The sequence below is a fragment of the Condylostylus longicornis genome, unplaced genomic scaffold (genome assembly GCF_029603195.1).
Source record: "Condylostylus longicornis isolate FDR11 unplaced genomic scaffold, ASM2960319v2 ptg000010l, whole genome shotgun sequence".
Lineage (NCBI taxonomy): Eukaryota > Metazoa > Arthropoda > Insecta > Diptera > Dolichopodidae > Condylostylus > Condylostylus longicornis.
The window spans coordinates 4830603-4854895 of NW_026577979.1; the positions used below are offsets into that span (position 1 = coordinate 4830603).

At 24.6% G+C, this 24293-nt stretch overlaps 1 protein-coding gene across 1 annotated transcript in view; it reads left to right on the forward strand.

The window, feature by feature from the left end:
* Positions 1-23405, forward strand: part of LOC129618779 (uncharacterized protein DDB_G0283357-like) — an 83730-nt gene extending 60325 nt beyond the window's left edge. The window contains exons 3-4 of the mRNA XM_055533770.1: positions 22383-22492; positions 23230-23405. The gene's annotated coding sequence lies outside the window, so the exon portion shown is untranslated. The remainder of the gene's footprint in view (positions 1-22382; positions 22493-23229) is intronic.
* Positions 23406-24293: the final 888 nt, after the last annotated feature.

Here is a 24293-nt window from a genome sequence, read left to right on the forward strand (position 1 = left end):
AATTGAGATATATAAGAGAGATGAGAAAAGTAAGAAGAGAAAAAGAATATTACAAGTAAAAATACCTGACAATTACAAAACAAAACAACTTAATTAGTTGGTTATCAAAACAACAGTATTTTTAACATTATATAAAAAAAGTGTCACCTTCTCCTTTTTTTTCTTTGGCATCCTGATTGTTAGTATACATAGAGAAGTATAATGTTTTGATTATGCAAATTGCTAAGTAACCATCAAAAATCATTTTTTTTTTGTCTTCACTCTCTGTCATTTGTAATTCTCTCGTATTTTGTTATTTTCCGACCGACCCGATTTGACTGAAAATCAAAATCTTCGTATAACACATTACACAAACATGAAAATAACAAGAAAAGACAAAATGAGAAGATGCCATAGTAAAATGGCAGTGATTATTACACAAACTGTTATTATTACTAATCATTATTCCGTAACGTAAACGTAATAATATCTTTATTTTTATCTTTGTAAATGTTTTCCTCCTTGGTTTTCTGTTTTTTGTTTCCCTAATTTTCTTTCGTTCATTTCAATCCCAATGCTTATATTCTCTATACCGCTATTATTACTTTTTATTCTGGTTTGTTTTTTTTGTTGCCATTGAGCTGTTCTTTTTATTCATTCTTTAAATTTTTTATTTTGATTGTGTATTGTGTTGTGATCCTTCTCGGAAAGTTTACTTTAAAATATAATAATATGTTGTACATTTTGTGTTGGTTTGATTCTTTTCTAATATTTAATTCCTTAGAGTAAAACAAGATAAGAATTAAATAAAGAAAAAACAGAATAAATTAAAAATGAAATGATCTGCAACCATTTGACTTTTTATATAAAGACTTGTGCGCGACATTGTTACCAAAATTTGTAATAACGGGTTATCAGGCCATACAATCGAGAATTGTGTTTCATATTCCATAAACTGTCTTTCATATTCTAAGTGTTTTCTTGCCAGCGAACGATTGAGTCTTATATTGAATGTTTTTGATATCGAAGTATTCGAGAATACTTCAGCTCGATAATTGAAAATTCCCAGGTCTGAAAAATATTATGTACAAAAATTCTGGTTTCTAATATCAGTTACAGGATTATTAGTTAAAATGCTTAAGAAAGATGCGTGAAATCCAAAAGTGAGGCGCAAAGAATTTAAAGCCATTTGCTTAACATAATTAAATAGTTCTCAATAAATAAACTTCAGGCGGGGAAGAGAAATGCAACCACTAACTATATTTTTATCTATGGAGATAAAAATATCTTTAAAAATTACTGGATTGCCTTCACAAATTGAAATTTTTAATTCGGCCGTTCAAATTACTTCTTCACTAATTTTGTAATTCCATGCTGTCTTTTTAATTTGAAGGTTCTATCACTAACAAAATAGTGGAATTGTTCTTTTACTTTTGTTCCTACCTTTTTGTTTTGTCTTTTCTCCAATTATTTCTATTTCCTTCTTATTTAATTTTTGTTTTTCTTGTCTCCAATCCTTATTTCATTTCCTTTCTTTCATTACCATCCATTTACTGTCCCGTCATTTTCATTAAACAATTGATTTTTTTTCCATTTTCCTAATACACAATATTGTTGTTGGTTAACTAAAAGGGAATATCAAAAGTCAGAAATCAGCGAAAATTGAGACAAAACAAAAAAAAAACAAGAGAAAGAGAAAAAGAAAAATAAATTGAGGGAAGAGAAAAAGAGAGCCGAACTAAAGCAATTGTTATGTTCTTTTTTAACTTTTTTTTTTATCGTATTCCCCGTTGCTCTTTCGTTGTTTTTTGTTTTCCTTGTATTTGTAACTCGGATACAAAGTCAGTCTATAAATGAAAATGGTGGCAATGGTCTGCCTATTCTTAAAGGAATGAAAGGAAAATTATATGAGTACAATATAAAAAAAGAAGAACAAAATGATGAAGAATTCATTTTTGTGTGAATTTTTTGTACGATTTCTTCCTTGAAATGTGTGGTTTTAAATTTCTTTTAAGGACACCGTTGAGATCTTTTTTCGGTTCTCTGTTACTAAATTTTTCATTTTTTCTTGTTTGTCTTTTATTTTTGTATTGTTTTATTCTTTTTCTTTTTTCTTCTCACACTCATTTTAATTTTCACTCTATATTTTGATTGTTTTTGTTTTCTTTATTATTTCGAGAAGGCATTTTATTTGTGCTTTTTTTTTTTACAATCTTTCGAAGGACATTTTGCCTTGATTTCGTTTAATTTTTCTTCCAATGTTTTTATTCTTTCTTTGACTTTTGATTTTTTATTTTTTTTTGATTTCACTTATTTCATGCACAGAATTTTTGATTAAATTTTCTTAGAATAAAAAAAAAAACGAGAAATGGAAGAGGAAAAAGAAGATGAGATCATTTAGAACAAATTGGAAGTAACATTAAATTGGAATTGTACCTGCAGCAGGAACAGCAGCAGGAGCAGCAATCTATTTTATATAGTGAAGGCTAAAGATTGTTATTTTGTTTTTTTATGAAATTGGTAAAATAATGGTTGGAGAAAATCGATATTTTTATTATTATTGTTTTTGCTTTTTTTTTTTTGTTATCTTAAAATAGTTATTTTAAAAAAAAAAGAATGAATAAAACCAAAAAAATCAAATGAAAGGAAATGTTTCTGATTTAGATCTTTTGATAATTTTATTTTAAGATTGCTTCCATTTTGCTCAACTTAAATTTAAAATTCAAGGCTTTTTAAGGAATATAAAATATTCTTAATTCATCTGCAATTGAGTAATTTATTTTTGCTGATTTTTTTCGCTTTCTTATTTTTGAAAAGAAAAATATTGTAATGTTTCCGTAAATAACATGATTTCTGAAATAATTTTGAATAAATTACATAATTTGCGGTTTTTTATTTTATTTTGAAATTGACTGATGAATTTAGTTGGTGTGACCCTAATATTACTTTTCCTTTTAAATTTTAACTTAAAATCAATATATTTTTGGAAAGACTCAATTAGCCAATATAATCGACGTATATAAAGTTTGCGAGACTCGATGATACTTTTGAAACAGGCTAATAGAATGAGTTGAGACAAACAAAAAACACTAAGTGACATTTTGCTTTTTGTACCCTTCTTCTCGAGTTATGAGACCTGGAAGTTGGTTTTTCAGAAAGCCGTAAAGTTTTTAATGTTTGTTTTTTTGAAAGCCGTAAGAGTCTACTTATTTTAAAATTTATAAATTTTTCCTTCTAATAGTGCACCTTTGGCATTAAAACCACGTAATAGAAAAGTCTCTGCTATTCGGAAGTTTTAAATACTTAAGAAAATTATGTTCAATTACAAGATATTTTCAGTATAAGGCGATTGAAAAATCAAATTTTATCTTTGCACATTTCATTTCACTTACTTACAATTTGTTTTTTAACCAAATTGAAATCTCAAAATAGTACAGTTTTTGACCGGCCCGGATTTATTTATTTAATTGATTATGTAGAAAATTTATTTTTTATATTTTTAATGAATTGAACCCTACAGGGAATTCGAGATTTGATCATATTCTTGAAGCTCATCTGGATAGAACTAATCCAGAGAATATTTTAGTTTTTCCTGAATTATTGGGTCTCAAATTTCTGATTTCTTTTTAAATTTTTCAACTTTTTGACATTTTGAAAAATATGACTGGTAGAGTTAACATAAGGCCTATATAAAAAACTCATAATCGCCGTGGAAGTTTAGTAAATTAATAAGTAAATTAACAAATAAATAAGCTTTCCGTTGAATGATTAATCTTTTGAGAACTTTGCGCTTTTTTTTTACTCAATATTACACATACAGTAATTCCTCATATAAAATCGCCTCTATAAAGAAAAAATCGATAGAAGTCTCTTAAAATTTTTAGTTCCATTTCCTCACTTTAAGTTATTTAAACTTCGTTGAAAGTTATTGTTCTTTATGAAGCTCACTTTGAGTCATTTCGCTTAGAGTTGTTAATTTTCGGTGCCAAAAGCGAGTTTAAGCAAGGAAATACTGTATTTTACGTTCCACTTTATATCATGGCAAAACAAATATGTGATAAACCACTCTCGGCTGAATGATTTTGATTTTGTGTTCATTTTAAAAAATATATAAAAACTAATTTCAAGTTATTCAGAAAAATTTCATCCTTTTGAAAATCTTATCGTTCTATAAAATTTTCATAATAACTTTAACACTTTATTATTTTTCAAGAATTAGATTTAAATCTTTCGAATATAAATTTAAACACAATATACCATTCTAAGACCAGACAAAACTTCCTATTAAAAAAAAACAGAAAAATACAAAATTCAAAAAAAAAAATCTAAAGTGTTTGTTGCAATCAATTCAAAATGGTTGCATTTTATCTCCTGTTTTTTCTTTCTGCTATTTTTTTAGCTATTAGCAATTTTAGTTTTATTCTTTTGCAAGGATGCGGCGATATTAAATAAATATTGAAATATAACAGAACAACTTTTGAATCTTTGCAGACGCTTTCCTGTAATTTATAATAAAAAAAAAAGGAAAGAAGCAAAGAAAATGAAAATTGTTTTTTGAACACATTTCAATGCCATCTTACCTCCTTTGATCTTTTGATTTTATCCTGTTATTTTCTAACTATACTCGTTTTATCTCGCTCACAATGAATTTGATTTTCATTTATTTTTGTTTTGGTCCGAAAAGCAATTGTTAGAATTTTGTTGTGTAGAATAAAAAAGAAAAAAAATACCAGTTTTTCCTTGATTTTTCATTTTTGTTTTTCATTCAAAGTTTTCCTATACTTGGCAATATAAATTTTATTTTATTACGACAATGACGGTGCCTTGTATTCTTGTTTTTTTTTTTGTTTTATATTTATTTAAAAACGTTTTCATGTTATCCTTACACTTTTCTTAAAAATTTTTTTTTGTATTTTTGGTTTATATAGCAAATAGCCAACAGCACAACAAAATTTAAAGAATTTTATTTCTAGAGTAACAAGATGTGTTAAAAAGAAAGTAATGTGCCTAAACATCAACTCACAGTATATTTATATTACATATATAACGCTTCTTGATATGTTAAAATTTTTGGAAGGAGGTGAAACAATAATGTATGTAGTGGAAAGGAGATCAATAAAATAGGAGACCGAGACCTCGTACACACTTATTCATAGAATAACTACTCCCTGATACTAAACAAGAATGAAAAAGGAATAAGATAAAGTTTTTTCTTTTAACAATTTCTTGCAAGAATATACGACCAGTTCACAATTATATGAAAAAAAATAAGAAGAAAAAAAGCTCAAATAAGAAGATAGAAAAAAAATTTTCTTGATTTCCTTACCTAACTGTATACCCAAAAAAATAACAGCAAAAAAATTACAATAATAAAATAAAAATGTGAACATTCTGTTGCCCGCCTTCCTCCCTGGCTTTCTCTTCAAAATTATTATTGTTGTATTGTTTTTGTCATGGGAATATCAACTATTCTTATTTGTGTCGTTAAGAGCCAGACAGAAATTTTTTTTTGATTTTATTTTTGTTAAATTCTTTTTTATTTTGCCGCCTTCATTTCAATGCTAGTTTAATATTGAATTTCGTATAGATTTAAAGTATATAGAGAGGACCTAGACACAGACGTACCCATATACTATTTTATATTTTGTTTATTTTTCTTTAATTTCCTGCGATATTCACCAAGGTCTTATATAATAAAACATCCATCACTAGGCATTTGCACCGTCGTCGTTTTATTATTCTTCTTGTATTCTTAGGAAAGGCAACAAACAACGTAATGTTAAGATTTGATCCTGAATTTTTACCAATGTTTTTCTTATTTATCTTATTTATAATATCCTTTGTGATTATTATTTTTCATTTCTATTTCTATTTTTATTTTTTTTTTGAATTAATATAGATAGTGATTACTATAACAGCCCACATATACATAGAATTAGAGTTGCTCATTATAATTTATAATACTTTTGTCTCCTTGCGCTGTTTATGTTGTATAAGGAGGACTTCTTCTTCTATAAATTGTTTAATATTATTTTGTCTCCGATTTGTTTTTAAGTATTTATACCTATATATTTATTTTTGTATATAAAACACTTTAAGATGACAGGTGAAGATAATTGAAATAAAAATGGCAAGACTAAAAATCAAAAAACTTTTTATGGTGATAAAAACTTTAACAAAAACTTAAATTTGATTTGTACACCATCATATTAATAAAAATATATGACCGTATGTATTATTTTTGAGCATTTTGGCAAACGGATGCTTTAAATGATTCTTTATTAAGGAATTCACGTATTGTAAAAGAAAAAATGTCACAGTGGAATTTTTTTTGTTAATTGCCCAAATAATTTTAATTATAAACTTAAAAAAGAAAATTAATAGAGGAGAGTAATAGCAATCAAAACTATGTATATAATTATGTAGGTCTAGAGTGGTAGATGGGAACCATACTATTAATTAAAATAATTTAATAACTTGCGATAACATGCTTTCATTAAAGTTTCATTTCGGGAAGTATTAAGGAGTTGAAAAATTAATAAGAAAAAGTTTGACTTCTATTTGAAACATGTTACTTATGGTAGGAGGCTATACAGCAGATACTTCACCTATCAATAATATTGCGTGTATATTTAGAAAAAATTTGTTTTTGACTTCTTATAGCAAATATGTGCAAAACTTTAATTTGAAAACAGGGAAATTTTAGAATTAATTAGAAGATGTGCTTATAAGAGCAATAAAATTCAATCATAAATTAAATGAACATGATTATGAAAATGTTACGGAATAAGTAAAAATAATGTTTAGAACAAAAGTTGGACTCAAAATATTTTAGTTGACAAAATTCGATTTTAAATTTTTTAATAGAATCAAGGATATATATAGATACAATTTGTTCGAATACGGATTAAGTAGATCATATGATCTAAATGAAAGAAACAATAATGTTCGTTTTTTAAAATTACAACTTAGATTATTGCTCGGTGTACCTCCAAAAGACCTTGACAACGCAAATAAACCAAAATGCCGAATAATTTATTTAGGTTTGGCAATAAAGTTGGCAATTCATTAAAGCTATTTTACAATTACAAGCTACTACAAAATTATTGAGAGTGTTCGCTTGAGCATTAAATTGATTACCTAAATTAATTAATTAGGTAACCTTCGACGAACAGTGATCTAGAAAATAACATTAACTTAAACTAAATTTTTATATTCCTACATTGCGCCGCACTAATTCGATTGCATTCGAAATAAATTAAATTCTCCATTGTACCATAAAATAATTAATAAATTTCTTTTTCGGAAATATTTTCGAAATTGGTTTAAAATCTAATTTTCCAAATAAAATCTTTGTATTTTAAAACAATTTAATTTAAATAAAAGTGTTATTAAAATAAAAACATAAAAAATTTTCATATAAAAAATAAAACCGCTATTCAAAATTGTTAAAACAACAAAAATTTCATTTGAATTTTGAATACAAAACAATTTCTATCTTATTAGAAGTGTAATTGAAGTAAAAAAAAATAAATAACGAAGCGCGTATTCCTTTATTGTATTTTAATCACGTGCATATTTTCCCTAATCCTTGGAAATTGTACACAACACTCTTCATGTGCTTTTCATAAATGAATTTATATACAGAAGAAATATTTTTTTTCTTCACAATTACAATATTGTGAAAGTATTTGTAACTATGTGCATGGGGGTGTAATTTCCTCCTAAGGACATATCATTTCTATATGAAGAATCCATTATTTATTTAAAAAATAAATCATAAAAAAAATTTGGCAAGAGAAAATTTTTTTTAAGTAATTCATCACACTTCTATGATAGCTTTAAATTCACAAATTTCTATAGAATTGTTCACTTTATTTATTTTCTGCTTAATTTTATTCTCCTGTATTTTTTTCATATATTTCTTAAAAAAAAAAGTAGTCATATTTTATTTTCACCAATGTATTCTTAAAAGTGTAATTGTATGTAAATGAAAAATAGAAATTTTTACTTAAGATAAAAATGTGAAAGAAATACAAAAAAAAAAAAAAAATCGTAGGAATAAGAAAAAAAATCTTCTATATAGAAAAACAAAGTATTTTGTTAGAATATGCCAAAAAATATATACCCACTTACATATAGATTCTCGTCTTCACTCATCAAATTATAAAATCCAAATACAAAAATAAAGAAATTTTACTTTCTTGGAAAAAGTAACGCAATTTTGTTGTCTATACCGCACACTCGAAGGAAGAAGTCTGTATAAAAGTAATAGTAAATGTTACAAAATTTTGGATTATTGGAATTTGTAAATAATCTAGAATCGTATATAATGGATTTTATTCCGACAAGAACTGAGTGTTCGAATTCACTAGAATAAAATTATTTATTTGAGGAAATTTATTCTGAGTTAATTATTTCAAATGCGAAACCATTTGTAATTAGCATGCTCTCAGGCATTTATGAAAGTAATGACTAAGTTAATTTTAAAATTTTATTAATTCTTTTGTACAGTTTTGTAAAGGTTTTTGTTACATCCTTACTTAGAGATTTTAAATTTGTAATGTTTTGACTTCTTCATTACGGTTTCTGCTGGAATTATAATAATCTTTCTTAATATCTTACATTCAGTTCTAATTCTGCAAGATATTGAAAATCGAAGGTGTTAAATTGAAATATTATATTGGTCTTACATTTTGGAGTAACCGGAAGTTTTCTAAGGATAATGTTACGTTTTATACATACATAGTATCGCTCTCTTTAATCTAAGTTATACAATTATTAAAGATTCAAAATAAAATCATCTATAATAATATTTCGTAGGGGTGCTACAATATAATACATAAGTAATTTTCATCAATAGAAATGAGAATGAAAATAATAAGAATAAGAGTAAATAATAACAAAAAAAAAATTTTAATATTGAACATTTTTGTTCCGGAAATACTTTCCGGAATACATAAATTCCACCCCCCGGCAATATGCTCTGAACTAACAAGAAACAGGAAAAAAAATCAAAAAAAAATAAAACATTTCGAAAAAAAAACAAATAATATTGAATTTAACGAAGAGTATAATATGTATATACAGTGAAGAGCTTAAAATTGGAGGCGAAAAAAAAAATAAGAATAAAAATCAATTTGAAATTCGAAATAAAAATGTTCGAAACAAAATGTCTATAGTGGAAACAAAATGTTTTCTTTGACTTTCATACGAAATGTTTTATTTAGCCGAACCTGGCTCCTCATATCTACCCTTAAGGATATGGTTTATTTTAAGAATTGCGTTTAACATGGTGCCATACATTATCCTTTAGTGAAAGACTAAATATCTAAAATAATAATCAATGATTTATCAACTAAAAAAATGCAGTTGCAAAGTAAGAAGCACTCCTTGTTTCTCCTCTTCTTTGTTTTTGTCCTATTGCAAAGTTTTAAATTAATTGAAAGCCTTAACTAAAACAATTTTTTTAAAATTAGTAGTCTTGAATTGCTGTATTTCTTAATAGGTTTGAAATTATTTCCATTTAAAATTTTTTCTTTACATTATCAATTTATCCTCCACCGCGCGAACGTAAATATTGAGATAATTCTCAAAAATTTTGTTTTTTCCAATAAAGCATGTTATTAAATAACAAGTAAGTAGACGACACAAGCAAAAATACAAAATAAAAATGCACAAACATCAACAACATTGTACAATCGGGGAGGATTTTTTTTTCTTTCAATAATATTTTCAAAAAAAAAAAAACATCTTCCATCATAACTTCTCCTCCGAATTGCTCTTTCTGTATCACAGTCTTAAAACTTTTCTTGTTTTCTTAAAATCCACGAAAGTAGTCTTGTATTTCACAAAATATTATTTGCATGTTTGTATGCATATTTCATTTATGTTCAAGTATACAAAGAATAAGAAAAAAATTGTTTCCTTAAAAGTAAATAAAATGCAAAAAAAAAAATTATCATATAAAATTTTTACTTCCTTTTCTTGTAAAGGTTTCATCTTCACATCACAATACCTTTGCACATGAACATAAGCAAAATATGCACACATACAATACCATATTATGTAGAAACGTAAATCTACTCACATGAGAAAATGTTGTATAAAAAAAATGTTCATGTTTCAAAGTTGAAATTGCCTCCAGAATAGTTTTTGTCGAATATCAGGAAAATAATAAAATAAAAAAAAAATAACAAAAAAAAATAAATGTTAAAATTTCAATAAGAAAATTCTTTTCCTTTTCCCCAAATTTAAAGGGAATCTAAAAAAAAAAAAATTGGGAAAATAAGGCCAAAAAAATTTTAAAATGCAAAGTGAATTTCTCCCTTTTGTGTCTGTTTATGCCTTCCTTATTAAATCGTAAAAAATATTTTATTTACGCATAATATAAAAATGTCACACACATATCAAGAAATAAGAAGTGTCTATGTGGGAACTCAAATTGAATTATGTCTGAAATATCTAGAGTGTCTATTATGCAATGTTAGAGAATCTCTTTTTTTAAATTGTAAATGAAAATGATGTTCAAATACAATATTCATGATAATCAGTCGCCACTTAGAGCACACAAAAGAATGAACTTGAGATTATTATAATTGGAGTAACAACAAATTGCACAAAAGTGTTGATTTATTCTTTTCTCGTTTTTCTCATGAAACTGCAACGGAGCAAAAAACGCACAACAATTCTGTTTCTATATGCATAATTTTAGATAATTATTATGCATTTGGATTATAAACAATTAATTAAAAAAGATTGGTATGCAATCACAAATAGTATTATGCGAAAAAGGTGTCAATTGTGGCAACCGGAGCTATAATCTTTTAATCCACATACAGACAGTACACAAAGTAACTGATATGACTCTTCATTTTAAATTTTGTGGAATTCAAATTCCATAAAAATAACTATATTTGATTTCTCTCATTGAAACTTAACGGCCCCCAGGATACGGTTCCTCTTTCACATCAAAGACGGGCAGGAACAAAAACATGTTCCACATCTTCCACCTCATATTCTGACATCCTAGACAGACATCCGTGTCAGACATCCTAGACAGACATCCTAGACAGACATCTTAGTTTCCCTAAGAGGTAATGTCCCGTCAGGACCCCCACCAGTATGCAAGACAATCTGCCACCTAATTTCTCTGTACAACGTTGTGACTGCGAACCTACAAATTTAATTTTATAAAACTTTTATATATTTGAATTTCTAGAGATATGTATAAGGGAAATTTAGCTTATTAGGAAAAACCAGCTAGTTTTAGTTTCAAAAAACAAAATATTGTTCGAATTTCACCTTTTTTGATTTTTTTAAAATAAATTCTTGAAATTTTGCTCAAAGATCCACTTAGAAGTTCTCCTTGAAAAGTTGTATTGTCATTTCTTTGGCAGTAGCTTAATTTTCTATTTATATAAGCGGTATGCTACTACTACTTACAGGTGCGTCAGAATTTGGATGAAACCCAAACTCAATATAAATTACTACTTTGTCTTGGCATAATATTGACAAATAGCACTTTTGTTGCATTATTCTGTAAATAATTATTATTCTGTTGTGATCAGATAAATGACATTTCTATATAAGATTAAATGAAATTTTAAATCTTTTCGAAATTAAAATTGACATTGTACTAAAAAATTCAATTATTGAGAAGAATTTATGCAGTTGGCATATTGTGAAAAAAAATCTGTATTTGATTAACATTGTAGATTTCTACCGATTGCATACAAATTGTGTATGGAAAAGCGTTAACAGATGCTCTTTCAAAAGTATTACAAACGACTTCACATTCGAAATTACTCGTAATGTACAGGTACTTATGAATATATAAATTTGTTTAATTGTATGATAACGAAGTGCAATACGTAATGAAGCACGTAGTTTTAATATTAAGAGCCAGAATTAACACAAATTACTCTAGTCCTGCTGTATTAGAATTCATATAAGTTGTTATTCAAATTGACAATTTTTATTATCCTTTAAATTTTGTGGAAAAATCTAAAACTTCTATTAAAATTTCTCTAAAAATTACAATTTCGCCTTAAACAATATTGAAATTTCAATAAAAATAAAATTTTTAATATTTTTTCTCAATTTGGAAACGAAAAATTATTGATTTTCTTTAAACAGAAAAAATTTTGTTTTTATTTCATAAATTTTTCTCATTTCCTTTTTATTTTGTTGAATCCTCTATTTAATCTATGGCGTATTATTATTGCTGTTGTTGTCCTTTTTACATGCAATTTTACATTTTTTTTCGATTTTAAGGTCGAAATAACTTATCAAGTGTTTGTTTTACGGTTGTTGCTGCTATTTTTTTTTTTTGTTTGTGTTATCGTCCTTTTTAGTTTTTCTTTAAATATTTATGCGGTTTATGCATAAGGCAATCATTTTATAAATTTCGTTCTATTATAAAGCGTATATAGTATTAAGAAAAAGAAAGGGTAGAAAAAAGAAAACTACAATAGAGTAGAAAGTAAAATTTCAGTCTTTGGGGAGAATTGGAATTTTTTTTTTTTGTTTTGTAATATTTACAAAGGGATCAAATCAATATCAGATCAGATTTGTAAAGATTGAATTAGATTTTGTGGTTTTTATAAGTTTTAAATGTATGTGTAAGTGTGTATGCACTAAATATACTATAATAAAATAAATAAGTATTTGTTTTTATTTTGTTTTTGTTTTCGGAATTAAACAAAAAATTTCACGCCTCAGCAAATGAAAGTGAAATAATAGAAAATGAAAGGGGTGCCTTGTCTTGAGTTTTGTTTTGCGCTTTTGAAACAAGTTATTAAATTTCTTCTTTTTGCCAATTTAATAATAAAATGTATGTGAGCGCATATTAAAGTTTTTGATTGTGTGTAAAGTTTTGGAAAATTTGAACAAAAATCAGGGACGAAATAAAATGAAAATTTTACGCACAGTTCCTTTTTTTGTGTTTTTTTTTTGCTCTACTTACATTCCAAATAATATTTTATTTTATTTTCTTCGGAATGTAATCAATATTACAATATTTTTATCCTTGGATTTATTCAAAATTATTTTTCTTTTTAAAGAGTTTTGGGTAAAAATTTTTCTATTTCTGTATAATAATTTTAAAGATTTCAAAATGGTACAAATATTTAGTTAAAATTTGGTAAATACGAAATGGGAATAATTTGTTGCTATGCTTTATATGAATAATTATGTTAAAGCCAACTAAAATTGGAAAAATGAAATTATTGAAAATTAATTCATTTAAGCTTTAAAAGTAATACGAAATCAAAATATGGAATCACTATGACGCGACACATAAAACTACAGTGAAATTGCTGTGAAAGAATAAAGACTTTGTTAACTAAAACTAGTTCCAAGTTTTCTAGTTTTATTTAAAATTTTAATGAATAAACCTTGTATCCTTATTTATTTCAAAGATATATAATTCCAATCAGGCATCTGTTTAAGATTGAATAGACTATTGTCAATTCGACTCATTACAACTCGATTGTATCTCCGAAACAGGATAATAGAATGCATTCAAATGAATAAAAATCGAAATGAATTTGCCTTTTCGTTCCCTACTTCTCAAGTCATAATTCCTCAAAATTTTGTTTTTTTTTCTGAGAATCGTCAAGTTTTAAATTTTTTAACTTTCATATAACTCGGAAAATAGTGATTTCAAATTTTTTAAAAAAAATTTCCAAAATTTAATTGTTGCCTTTCTCAAAGAGATTTTAAATATTTTCCACGAATTCATGAAATTTTTAAATTTCGACAATATTATGACTATACCGTTGCCATATTACGTGATATAATATTGGAAAATCCCCCTCCGCTCAGTTCTAATTATAAAATGAATAAATAAAATTTGTTGTGATAAGCTATAGAAATGCTTTGTGATTTCCATAAACTTTAATCTTAAAAAAAAAAATTTGAATAAAATCATAAGGATTTCGAAAAATTTAATGATAATTATTGGGCATAAATTTTTATTTAAATTAAAATATAGTTGACATAAATTTTATCTTTATTTCATTATTAAAAATAAGCATGTAAAGGAAAATGTAGGAAAAATAATGTTTCCAATTCGAATAAATTATTTGTTACGAGATTCATGGTTTGTTTTTTTTTTTTAAGAAAAAGTATAAAGAAATTTTTCCCTAATTACATCATTGCTTTTTTGTGTTTCTTTGGCCGTATCTTTAAATTTTGATCGGACGACGTTTCTATTCTCTACTTTTCTATTTTTTGTCTTGTAACTTTTCTTGTTTTATAAATGTTAGTTTTTCAGTTGTTTTTTAATTCAACCAAACAAATTTATTCTTTTATTATAAATCGTGCAAGGATTATAATGTTTGTTTTTTTGCTTTGTTTTTTTTTCTTAAAAGAAATTTTTCTTATCGTCCTGAACGTATTATGCATTCATCTTTTAGTTCTTTGCTTTTTTGTATTTTATTTCTTCATTTTGTTTGGTCATAGTTTTATTCAAATTTTTCCCCTGTTATTTTTTCTATATATAGGTCTTTACTTTTTATACTCGTATACTAAATTTGCCTTGCCGTTTGTAATGCTAAAAAATAATGGTCTGAGATATAGACCCAAGTATATGTTTTTGATCAGCGTCGAATTCTGAGTTGATTTGAGCACGTCTGTCCGATCATCTCAACGATAGTTCAAATACTGATTTATTAATTAAAATAAGCGAATATTGGGATGATGCTATAATTTTCAGTAAAACTCTTTTAGATTGTATGGATTTATATGGTGTTTACTAATGAAATAGCACTAAAAGCAAGATGTTGTATAAAATTGTATGTCAATTAGCTCCGATATTTTAAATCATCTATTCCTGTAGGTATCACTGAGTTGACATGGTCAACTATATCTATTCTGGTTTTTTGTATATTTTCATCTTCAATGATTCCTTAGCATTTTCTTATATAATTTTCTTTTATCCATATTTTCTTATTTGTTTTGGTTCAACTTCTAGATAGTTTTGCGTTTCTTCTTTCTTAGTAAAATTAAATTTGCATAATGATAGAAAAGGATAATAATAAATATACATGTATGTATTTGTATGTGTGTGTATATAATTTAAATATTTCTTTATAGTCTTATTATAATGTTTTTATTACGTTATCTCTTTTTTTTTTCTATAATTTTTTTTTCTGGTGAAAATATTAAAGAAAACAGCAAACTATTTATACTAACAAATTTGTTTGGTTTAAAATAAATAGAAAAATCAAGGAAAACAAACATGTATAAGAAAAAAAAGAAGAAGATATTAAGTTTAAGAAGTATGAAACTGGCACTAGGGTTTGCATTGTACAGTGAAACCCACAAATATATTCCTAAACAGAATTTCTTATAAAAGTAAGATAGAAATTTTAAAAATCTTTAACACATTGAAAAATCTTGTTACGACACTGAAATAGCTGGGCAAAATCTCGGTAAATTTCTAACCATGTTTTAACTTTACTGGTAGCGCAAAACAATTAATATTTTTCTTACTTTAGCATTTAAAATAAAATTAAAGAGTTCAACTTACAGTATAGTAAGTATGCATACATCGAATATCGTTCGTGCATGTTTTGTTGGATTTAAACACAAATTACTGCAAATTTATTGAAATTATAATCTTTGATTAAGCTTTGATTTGACATCAAACTTTATGATCCTAAAGGAATATAATACATGGAGTCAGATTTTTTTTCGAAATTACAATAGTGGAAACTAATCTAATTTTCGTTCGTGACCGCCTTTTTGTTGGAATTGCTTTGTATTTGATATTGAAAATTTTACCTATTTTTATTGCAAATTTACCACATGCAAATATGGTTTGAATGTAATTCCAAGTTGACTTCAAACAGTTTTCACTCAGGCAGAAATACAATTTTTAATTTTGCAATTACTGCTTGATTATAGAATCGTTGCGGGCACGTTTGTAAGAAATTACATGCGACCATTCAGTTGCATTACATGTTTTACAAGTGTATCTGAGCCTTTAAGAACTGGTCTGCGAGAGACTCTTATTATCATAATTTCAATGACGAATTACATACATGAAAGTCACTTTAATATTTAAAATAAATCTTTTAAATTATTAATTTTCAAAAAAATCTAGTTTTATCGTAAATTGTATTAAACCTATGATTTGACTGTACTAAATAATAAATAAATACAATAAAGAAACAAGCCAAGAAGAAGAAAAATCCAAGACAATGTAAATAAAAAGTTGAGGTTTGAAGTGTCTGCGATTTGGTGTCTTCAATGGCGTACAAAAAATAATTGAAGAAATTTATAAAATCTTTTAGAATAAAATACTGAAAAAAATTTTTTTCTTCCAATAATTCTCATTCTCTTGTTCTCTTTTGTTTTTTGTTTGTTATTCCTTATTAAAGAATCGGAATATTATCTTCAAGGATTTTCTTTTTTTTTTTTCAAAAATATTTTCTGATACAAATTTAAGTAAATTCACAAAAACAAAAACGAACTAAAGGAAAATTATATTGTCTTCTGTATTTAATAAGGATTTTGATTTTCTTAGATAGTCTTAGATAGAGTAATCTGAGGTAAATAAATTTACACTTTGAAGTGTGTTTATTCTTCTTTTGCGAATTAAATGCGGTAACAATATTATAATATGAAAGTATTTTTATATTGTACAACAAAACAATATTCAAAAATTTTCAAATTAAATTTTGATTATTTGAAAATTTTTAAGTGTATTTCAAAATTTATTCAATAATTTTGCGAAACTTCTTAATGATCCTTTCAAGATTTTCTATAATTTCCATTGCATAATTTTGATTTATTAATTTAAATTGTGAATATAATATAGGTTTACACCTTATTGAACTTATGCATGTACATATAATTACATTTTAATTGATTTTTGGTGTGGTTATTATTTGAAGTTCTGATATTTTTCATAATATAGTGGTTATTTGCATTTTAGCACTCATATATACAATTTAAAGTGTTGATTATTGGTTGAAATTTTAATGTAATCGAATTTTAATGTCAATAGTACCTAAGTACAATATAAGAGAATACAAAATAATGATTGTGTTACTTGTAATTAAAATGTTCTTCAATACCAAATATATCTTATGGTTATTTAAATTATTTGTTTATTAATAAAATTTTATATTAATTATAATTGTAGTATTTAACAATTGTAAATAATGTTTTACTAGTACAGAAGTAATTAAACCAAAAAATGAGACAATTAAAAAAAATAGTACCAAATTAGAGAAATCTTAAATCAATTATTGGGTAAAATTAAAAATGAATTGTTTACAAACAATTAAGTAAATTTTATATTTGTGTCGTAGCAGATATTTTCGGCAAGAGAATGAAATATTGTCTCCGATTTCATCCATTTCAATATTACTGCTGCAGCATTTGCTAGCTCAACTTTATTTAATCATAAAAATTATATTATACATTAAATATTTGAAATTTATAATTGTAATTAATTCGAGTAGTTTTTTCTTCTTCTTCTTGTAGCATTACTAATCTGAGTGAGTTTTAGCCCGCTTCATTATTATTTTCCATTTCATTTACGATCCTTGCGGTGGTTTTCCAATTTCTTTCTTGAATTTTTCAGCAATCATCTTCAATATTATTTTCTTCTTCGTCTACCTCTTGCTATTGCTGATAAGGGTATTGCGTTATATATTTTAATTTTGGCTTTATTTTCGGACATCCTTCTGAAATGCCCTATCCAGCTTAATCTCATAGACTTTGTATATTTTACAATGTCCTCGAGTAAATTCGAGTAGTTTGTATGTTATTTATAAAAATGCACAAGAAAATTTTCATATTAATATTTTTCATTGGTTTTTCCCAGATTTAGTATAAGAAAATACACTTATAAATAGAGTAAAATTTGAATTGTTTAATTTTAAACGCCATAACACAGAATAAATTCTTTAAATATTAGTCATTATTTGGAATATTATAATGTCGTACATCTGCTAATAAAATATTGTTTTTGTATATTCGGATTAGTAAATTATAATTTTCTTATTAATTATAATTACTATACATTTTTTGTAACATAATTGCAATAACTTATTCTTACTAACTAAACTAATTACAAAATACTACTAGCAAAATATAATATTACTAAATAAACTGACAAAATATATGCGAGTCATAGTATAGCACGAAAATAGCACAATAGCACAAAAATTCTTATCTTCAAATGCTTATCCTAATATCTTAATTCATTTGATGCACGAAAATTCATTTGTTTCAGATTAATATCTTATCGTCGGCCTTTTTGAAATGTTGGATCCGATTCGGATTTAACATCCTGTCCGATGATGTTGCAGAATAAGCATATTAAAAATGAAATTTAAATTTTTGTGTTAGAATAATCCCATGGGTGTGACATCAATTAATACCACTAATACGATTTGTAAAGCATACTGTAAAGCATACGGAGACATTATATGATTTTTGAATTTTTTCGCATTTCTAAAAACTTTAACAAATTGAAAATATTTTAAAATTAAGTTTTTTTATAATTTGATGACCCATTTAAAAATTTATATTGCAGACGAAAAATAATTTAGTGAATTCTAAACTAAATCACCATTTTACGACATAAAAAAATTGTTTGACCTTTAAAATTTTACAATAAAAATTATTTGTACATATTTTGTAGAATGTGTGATAAATTGTCATAATTGTCAAAAAATTTATAATAAAAAACAATTTGATTTATTTAAAAAATTTGTTTTTGTAAAAAAAAAACGGAATTCAAATACAGAATTTCAACTTTTATGATATGTAGAGAAAAAAAAAGATATTTACAGTTGAACCCTGATCAATAGAACTGCAAAAAAAAACAGAAATTTTTGTTCAAATTCTACAATATTTTTCTCTGCTCTCCACAGTTCTGACTTGGCTTTTTATACTCTGTATACAATATGCAATGCATGTGAACAGATCAATACTTGCATAAATGACGAATAATTTTTAATAGAACAAAAACTTCGCTTGTGGAATTAATAATTGTAAAAAAATCAAAATTATTTGGAAACACTTAAAAAACTTCTAACATACTTAAAATAATTCTAGATCTCTTAAATAATTCGAGTACTTCTTGAACAAAAATTAGTTTCCCTGTTCTATAGCATCCTCTGGATTCAGATTCGACTGTAAATATTGAAATAATAGAACAAGAATGGAAAAAAATAGCTGAGGTTTGATATTATGACGACTGGTATTCTTTTTGATTTCATATTTCACTCTATTGGACATCATCCAATTTAAAATGATGTTTTTGTTTTTTTGTTATACTAAACAAATTTGTCAAAAACAAAAGAATTCGATTTTTTTTTATAATGATGAACATAAAATTCATCATGTTTTTTTTTGTTAAAACATACGTTCCATTTTTCCTCCTGTCAAAAATTAATCTTGTCAATGAAATATTTGCAAAATATAAAAATATATATTTTTAAAATTTCTGCTAAAATCATTAAAAAAATTTAAAATTTTGTTCTTTTTCTGCGAAAATATTAATTGTGGTATTTAAAAAAAGCGACACATAAAATTCGAATTTTATTCGAATTTAAATAGACCGAATGAAAAATATTTGATGGAATTGTTGATGCTATAGAATTTTAATGCATGTGTATAACAAAATGAGAAATTCAATAATAAAAAAAAAAAAATACGTCTTAAACTTTACTTTATTTGAATTAAGACGAAGCTCAGGCTGAAAATTATATGAACATTAGAATCGAATGTAGACGTTAGCACAAATGCTAAAATACTGCGATATTGAATTTCTATATAATGCCATTTTGTTGCACTCATTCTATCCTATTACACTGAGAAAAAATCTGATCTAAACTAGATTTTTTTTAAAAAAGAACAGACACAAATTAATTCTTTCTCATTTGGTAATGTTATTTAAATACCGATAAACTTGTGTCCACCAAAAATTTTTTTATTAATCTACATTTTATTTTGAAAAACGGAATAGGGCTTTTTGCCAAAAGAGCTATTTACATACCTTTATTAAAATATTTCTATAATAAAATTATCTACGAAATTCCTATATGCATTATATCCCCTTTAGTTTTGTTTTATCCATATACTTGAAATAATTTTAGCTCGTTTTACTATAAAAAGTATCGAAATATGTTGATGTTATATAAATATAAAACTTATTTCTAATTTGAGCAAAAATGTTACGAATTATCAAATATTTTATTTACAGAGAAAAAATGTTATCTTCAAAATTGTTTATGGCCAATTGTTTTTTTTTCAGTGTGGGCTTTGTTATTGAAAATTGTTTTATGAATGAATGTAGAATGTAATGTATGTTAGAAACATAACATACGCTATGGTGAATAGCAATCTAAACACCATAATTTTAGGTTAATATAATCGACTTAACACTTATACTGAATAAAACAAAGTATGAAATAAAGAGACAAATACATTAATCATGTTACAAACTCCCAACTTTTCATATATTTAAAAAAAAAATTCACTCCAGTTCTCATTACCTAAGTAGCGTACAAAATTATATTAAAAATTTAATTTTAAATTTAATTTAATAAAATAAATTTTCCTGCATATTGCTATTTTGATTGATAATTGACAATATCATGCTGAAAAATTGTCATAAAATATCGAATTACAATACAAACGAGACAATTTTCAATAAATATGCCATAAAACTTTGATAGAAAATTAAAAATATCAAAATTTTATGAATTCATGTTACACCAATTAACCTGATTGATCCGAATTATTCAATCTTTCATTTTTTTTTTTTAATTTTTCAAATGACATTTTTGTAATAAATTTTGTTATGTGATTCCTTTTATAGAAACTATACTAGATATTTGTTTTTCTTCTTCTCATACTTTTAAAGAGATTCAGCAAAATATCATTTTGGAATTGTTATTTCTTTCATAATGTGAAATTTACATTAAATTCGGTATTGTTAAAGAATTGTATTTGACTTTTATACCTTGTATTCGGAAACTATAAAACGTGTTTGCTATAGTGTTAATAATCACAAATGTAATATAACCTTAAAATTGAATAATTACTACTGTTATAATCTTATAATAAACCCTTGTTATTAGGGCAAACAAGAACTGTAAATTCCAATTTTGAATTAGTTAGTTTTGAAAAACTTGTACAGGCTTTTCAATTCAACAATAATAACTATATAAGAATTATTTGGTATGAGAAAAATATGAAACGGATTTAAAACAAAATCGTTTTTCCAAATATAATCGCAAGATTTACTCAAAACGGTTTTCTACTAGGTTCTACATAGATTTATTATAAACTTAATTTTTAATTTTCAATTTAATTTTAAATTAAATTTAATTACTTACAATATTGTTATCTTAGAGTTGACAATAGCAACGACAAATGCAAGATATTCTTTTGTATTTATCTTTTAATTTTATTCAATTAGTTTTGTTTAACAAGCCAAAAAAAATTTTTTTTTTTTTTATTAATTTAATTGATTTATTTCTTGTATAAAAGTTACAACGCTTGTTAATCGCTCTATTGAATTTAGGTCACATCAACTGTATACGCTATTATTATTCTAGCATAGAATTTAGGGTGTATTATAATTTTAAATAAAAGAAAATTTTTTCATAAAATTTGTGTGTGGTATTTTGTTATATTACATGTAGACTAAAATTTTTCGAAGATACACATTTATATACTTATATATTACCTGCATAATAATTGTAAAAAATAATAACATATGCAAAAACAAGGTTAATAAACTATTTTTGTAAATAAAGCCGAAATTGAAAATTTTTCATTAAATTTAATAATATGATGGAAATATACTTTTTATTGAAAAATTTTTTTTGATCGATATTTTTTGAAATTCGCGCAAAATGACGTAGTAAAAATGTTTGGTTTTGTTGAAATTTGAAAATTTTGTAAAAAATTATTGCAGTAATATAAAGTATCACTATGTGTGTCTATTGTGAATTTTGTAGCAAAGGTAGCTTCCGTTATGTTACCTCAATTTTTGCTTTTTATATATTTCCTATATGGGAGATAGGCAAATTGAGAATTATAGAAACAGCACAATTGTACACAATTTGAATAATTATTGTAACATATAAGCTTCTATCCATTCTAACGAAATTCAATTAAATTTATCTGTGTTATTTAAATTAGAAAAATTTCTGGTTAATTGGACATTGTAATTACTTTTTTCTCGGATAATGTTAGATTTAACGAACTATACGTTAAGACTTAAACAAAAAACAGTTTTACATCTTGTGTCAATTTAAATTTGTTCTTAATTTTTTGTACAGCTTTTCCAAAAATATTTACGAAATGATCTATTCAAAATTTTATTTTATTAAAATTTATTTTTTGATTTTCTTCTTTTGTTTCAGGAATACCAACGTAAATTCTCAACAAATTCAATACTTTATTATCAAATAAAACCATTGAATGTATTTCAAGATACAGAGGTATCATCTGCCATTATATTAAATATGTATTGGTAAGTTAATTTATTAATTTGTAGTTATATACTTAAGCTTCATTATTACGTATATAAGAATCTAAAGCCGTACATAATATACGTATACTACTTTAATTATATTAAAAATACATTTCACTTTTTAATGGAATTAAATTTAATTATATTTGGTCTAATTTTTCTATATATCGAATATTATATTTGTATAATGTTACAGGGTATTTTCAAAAAAAAAATTTATAAATTAGTATTACAATTGATTAGACAAACGATTTTTGCTAGATTTTCAAAATTTAAATTTCTCTTAATTGCGGCTCAATTACTCACAGTTTTTATTTTTCACCTGAACATATTGTTCTAAATAGTTTTAATTTAGTTTACTACCGCAATATGTACAATATAAAATTTTTATAAAAAAACTGGTAAAAAAATTTTCGGTTTAGAAGGCTTTTATTATTTTTTTTTTATAAAAATTCGGGAAGTAAAACTTCATAATTCAATCAATTCAAATATCTTCTGGCTCTCATACCCTGTTGTAAAAGAACTCTATACAGTTCTTATAATCATCCTATGTAAAAGAAAAGTTGTACAAATCTGTTTAAATAATTTCATTTTATTCCAAATGGATTTTTGTTTTTGAAAGTGTTTCCACGCCCTTTTAAATTCTTTTCATATTCCTGCTATAAAATTTATTAATTAAATTTTTAATTCAAATTTCTTTTAATAAAATTTTCATTTTATTTTTTATATATTTTCAGAATTCCTATAAAAACACCCACTATACAAGATACAAAATCACAAGGATTTGAAAAAAATTTTCAAAAAAAATCAAATGAATCTCTTAAATATTATTTGTAGATACACGTAACTTGTAAATCAATGGAATTCGGAAAAAAAAACACAAAAATAAATGCCATCCGAAAATAATGCATTTAATTATATAACTTTAAAATGAAAAAAAAAGAATTAAAACTATTATAATTATGATTAACTATAAAAAAATAAATATAATATTTAAAATTATTAAAAATTATATAAGAAATTTATTAAAAAAAAAAAATATTGAATAAAAATTTAAGAAAAACTTTAAAAAGAAAATTTTGGTTATAAACTGCCTATAAAAAAATCCACGTCTATATATACACATACTATCTATTATAAACAAAAATTAAATTACATATATTGTAAATATATTGAATTATACACTACACATATACATATACATTAAAACATACGATGGTAATTAATAACAATAAATATAAGTAATAAAATAATAATTAATAAAAGTTTGTTGGTGTTTTTATTATAAATATCTAATTATTATTAAAAAATATATAGGTAATTAAATAATGAGTTTTATTAATAAAATTAATTATAAAAAATTAAAAAAAAAACAAAAATTAAATTATTTAATATATAGGCAATAAAATATTAAAAAAAAAAATGAAAAAAAAAAAAATTAAACAACTTGTAAACTCCATTTCATCTTTTCATTAAATTAAAATTTTGTTTATAAATAAAAGAATTAAAAAAAAAACACATAGATACTGCAGTAAATAAACTATAGTAAATAAGTTAATATATAATAGATATAATATGTATGTACATAAATATAATATACATATATATAAATATATTCAATATATATGTATATAATGAAAAATTTAATATGTTTTGGCTGTTTTTCATTTAATTCGCATTTATTATTGAACGCATTTAAAATAACACAATAATGAAAGAGAAAATTTGTTTTTTTTTTTTGATTATATAAAATGGCATTAAAAATATTTCAAAACTACAATCGAGTGCATAAAATTATATT